Source organism: Euleptes europaea, chromosome 14 (genome assembly GCF_029931775.1).
Source record: "Euleptes europaea isolate rEulEur1 chromosome 14, rEulEur1.hap1, whole genome shotgun sequence".
NCBI classification, from domain to species: Eukaryota; Metazoa; Chordata; class Lepidosauria; order Squamata; family Sphaerodactylidae; genus Euleptes; species Euleptes europaea.
The window spans coordinates 23,171,698-23,176,575 of NC_079325.1; positions in this window are offsets into that span (position 1 = coordinate 23,171,698).

The following is a 4,878-nucleotide window of genomic DNA, read 5'->3' on the forward strand; positions in this document are numbered from 1 at the left end:
ACCTAAACCTATCCTGATCAAATCAAGCCTGAACTCCCCCTAGGAGCTAAAATGACCAAAATGAGGCTATCATACTTCAGCCACATTCTTCAATGTGTGAAAAAGTCAAATAGTTTCTGGCACCCTCAAAGTATCTTGACTAACCTCCATTTATCCTTAGGATAAAATATCAGGTAAACAATTCAAAGACCATTATCCTTGATGGGGACAGAGTTCTATAGGGCAAGTACTGGGTTGTCTACACAGGGCATGTTATTTCAGTGTAACATTACAGTCAATGATAATGATCAGTGACACTCATTGAATGCACAGGCCATGATTTCAGGGTTCCCTCCACCCCCTGGAAGTGTTTTCTCTACACTATGCCTTGGGTGCTATTTTGGAAGATCAGAACCTGACATATGATCATAAGTGATCATTGTGTTTAACCCAAAACCAACCAAACGTTTGTGAGCATCACTGTCAGACATGTAGAATGCTCAACACTGTGAACGTTCAACATGGCATGCTTGCAAAAGGCACATATATATGCCTGCTGTCATGCCTTCCCTCTCTTCTTCCCTGCCTGGTTTCCTCCCCTGCCCCCCCAGCAGCCAACAAACCTTACTTTTCTAAAGGGGATGTAACCTGGTGTAGCGAACAGTTCTTTAAACAGAGCATACGCTCCGACCAGACCTATCTTTCCATAATGTACACTTCCACAGCATGACTTCCTGCCAGGCAGGATGGAAGTTTATGAAGTCTCACAAATTGAATCAGAAGGCCAAGAAAGCTACAATTCCCAGCAACCCCCAGAATTCCATTAAGTTCTGAGGATGCATAAATAGCTGCTCTCATCTGGCTGGCTGTGTGATAGTGAATGTTGCCAACTATGCAGATATGCAATGTGATCTGTTCCAGTCCAGAATTACACCTGAACAATTTATGACAGGATCCACACCAATCCCCTCTCTGCTCCAGCTTTTCTTCCCATTTTTCCTATGCTTGCCTGCAAAATGATTTCCTTCCTATATGCATCTGAAGAAGTGAGCTCTGGCTCATGAAAACTCATGCTGGAATAAAAGTGGTTAGTCCTTAAGGTGCTGGACGGGGTTGTAAGCCTAAGGCTGGCAACTAACAGGAGACTCACTTTGTCATGAGGGCCCTTGCTGGTGATATTGTGACATTTCTGGTTGCATCCCTTCTAGCACAACCCAGAAGTGACATCATCACACAGGGGTGACACTCAAACATTTGCACAAAACTCTATGATTTAACCATAGAATTTTGGGCAAATGCTAGAGCCTCACCCAAATGCAACAGTGTCGCTTCCAGGTCACTCTGGAAGTAACATCATGGCATTGGTGCAGCACCAATTCCCCCCCATTCCCCCAAAAATTTCCTCCTGCCACCCAGCTGAGTAGCATCAGGCAAAGCCAGCAAGAGGTAGAGGTCTCCTGCCAAAGTGGTAGACTTGGCTTCCCTAATGCCACTGGAGTTCTGTTTTATTTGCTACAATAAGTTAACTGGATACCCCTTGGGAACTACCAAGATGCACATACACTCAAAACAGGGCTTGTTTTAAATTGTGAATAAATAATCAGTGTGAGCATATGTGGCGCTTGTGAGAAAATGATATTATGATATAAGAGAAAATGACATTAAGAGCCTGGTTGACAGAACAAGGGTGTTTCCCCCCACCTCATTTCTTTTATGTATGGCCGAGAAGTCTATTTTCAATCTCCTCCCTCCATTTCTTTGTCAATTGTTCTTTTTCCATTAGCCATCTTTACACTGTTACATCATTTATACGTTATATGCCATGGATACTGCAGGGTGCACAACTCATACAAAAACAAATGTCAATTTCTATGGCAATATTTCTGTCATATATTAATAATATTGTCAGGAGAATGAATGTTCATTGGTCTGGTTCACATCAGCAGAATGTTCAAGTGGTGCATCATTCAGAAATGGATTGGGCTCACCGGCAGCCTCCAGTAATCCCATGTGCCTGGTAATTTCCTCTTCCTTACACTACACTTTAACACAGACTTTAAAAGGACTTTTCAAAAGAGGGAGCAGAATTCCCTTGCTTTGATAGTGACAGTCTCAAGACCTATGTTACAGAGACAGCACTGAAAAGATTAGAACTCTTCATCTTGGGAAGCAATAACTGAGGGGAAGAATACGATTGAACTGTGTATCATCAGATATAACATCAAGAATGGTTTGGGGAAGGCCCCTGGGGAGGAGCTATGGCTCAGTTGTACAACACATACTTTGTATGTAAAAGATTCCAAATTCTCTCACTGGCATATCTAGTCAAAAAGGTGTTGAGAGAGAACCCGCTGCTTTGTACATTACAGCAGGGGTCCCCAACATTGTGCCCATGGACACCACAGTGCCCGCCAACATCTCTCCTTTGGCACACCTAGCGTTTTTAGAAGAAGAGTTGGTTTTTATATACCATCCTTATCTACCTTTTAAGGAGACTCAAACCAGTTTACAATCTCCTTCCCTTCCCCTCCCCACAACAGACACCTTGTGAGGTAGGTGGGGCTGAGAGAGTTCAGAGAGAACTGTGACTGGCCCAAGGTCACCCAGCTGGCTTCATGTGGAGGAGTGGGGAATCAAGCCCGGTTCTCCAGATTAGAGTCCACTGCTCTTAACCACTACACCGCACTGTCTCTCTTTAGAAAGTGGGTGTGTCCAGGTGGGCTTCTGATTGGCCACTGGAAAACTGATTAGCTGCACAGGTTCAAACAAAACACAGCTTCGGGAGCAGCCATCATCACTGTAAGCTGTGTGTGTGCAAGAAACTGTTTTAAAACAATACATTCATTTAAAATTGCATCCTGTTAAGCAAGGCTTCGGCCTGAAATGTGTTGTTGTTTTTTTGAATTTTTTTTATTGGTTTTTATAATATAAATTTTCCATGTTAACAAACAGCAATATACGTAGTATTAAAAACTAAATCATAGGTAATGTTGTTATAATTGTTTAAGTGCTAAATAAAAATAAAAAATAAAGGAAAATTTATTGACTTCCCCATCACCTCCATCTGCCTCTTAATAAAGTATTCTATCCCATCGTGATATGGTCTGATCTTAATTATTCTTATATCTCAATTAGGTTTCAATCACATTATACTATCAATATAATTAATTACGTTTCTTTATGTTAACAATGTCATCTAGATCATATTAAAAGGTATTCTTCCATTTTCCCCAGTCCTAGTTCATATTCACAATATTTCATCCACGCCTCCCATTCCCCCATAAATTGAACATTGTCTTTTTGATTTAAAATAGCTGTAAGTTTTGCCATTTCCACCAGTTCAAACATTTTCATAGTCCAGTCTTTTTTCCCAGGAGTGTCTGCCCCTTTCCATTTTGCTGCATAAAGCAGTCTTGCAGCTGTAGTAGCGTAAATCAGAAAAGTCCTGTGTTTTAACAAATCATCAGGTATCATACTTAATAGCATCATTTCTGGTGTTTTGGGTATGTTTTTTTGTACTATTAGTCTTAATTCATTATAAATCATATCCCAAAAATCCTTAGCTTTGTCACAAGTCCACCACATATGATAAAAAGAACCAACTTCTTCCATATATGAAATAAGGAGGACCTGATTATATGGTGCTTGTATCTTAATTTTACCATACCATAAATAGCCATGCCATCCACTTATATTGTTAAAGCCTTCAAGATCTAACAAACGCGAATTGGATAAGTTCATCCAGTCCTTTAGCCATACTAAAGCGGCCGCTTCAGCATAAAGTTGAAAGTTAGGTAGTGCTAAACCTCCTCTAACTTTGGAGTCCACCAGATGTTTATAAGCAATCCTCGGTTTTTTCCCTTGCCAGATTAAATTTAATACGTCTTTCTTCCAGGTATCAAAGTATTTAACATGTGATATTATAGGCAAATTTTGGAATAAGAAAAGCATCCTTGGTAAAATGTTCATTTGGATTGTTGATATACGTCCCAAAAGTGACAATTTTTTATTTGATCATATCAGTTTTTATTTTGTCCCATAGTTTAAGATAGTTATTAGTTATCAAGTCTTTATTCTTTGCAGAGATCCAGATTCCCAAATATTTGATCTTATTAGCCTTCTCCCAACCTGTGTATGATATAAATTCCTGTTGTTCTGTTTCTGATAAATTCTTAAATATTGTCTTTGTTTTTTCTTGGTTAACTTTAAATCCCGATACATTTCCAAAATCGTCCAAAGTTTCCAACAGTATCTTCATTGATTGTGTTGGATTCTCCAAGATTAACAGGAGATCATCCACGAATGCTCTCAATTTGAATTCATGTTTTTAAATTTTTAATCCGCGAATGTCCTCCATACTCCTTAGCTTACAGCATAGTGATTCCAACACCAACAAAAATAATAATGGAGACAGAGGACATCCTTGTCTGGTTCCTTTCTTGATTGCGCAGTTGTCGGACATCGATTCATTCACCAGAATTTTTGCCTGTTGGGATGTATATATGGCCGATATACCTCTCAAGAAACGGTCTCCAAAATTTAATTTTTCCAATATCTTTTTCATAAAGTCCCATGAGACCATATCAAAGGCTTTCTCTGCATCCAAAAATACAAAGGCCGCCGTTTGTTGAATATTCTGGTCATAATATTCCAATGAATCTAATAAAACTCTTATATTATCTTTAATTTGCCTTCCTGGAACAAAACCTGCTTGGTCTTCATGTATAAGGTCCTTAATAAAATGCTTTATCCTATTCGATAAGACCGAAGCATAAATCTTATAATCCACATTTAACAGCGAGATAGGTCTATAATTTGAAGTTTTTTCTGGATCTCTTCCTTCCTTAGGTATCAACGATATAAATGCATGTGACCAAGTCTCTGGGGATGCTCCCTTAT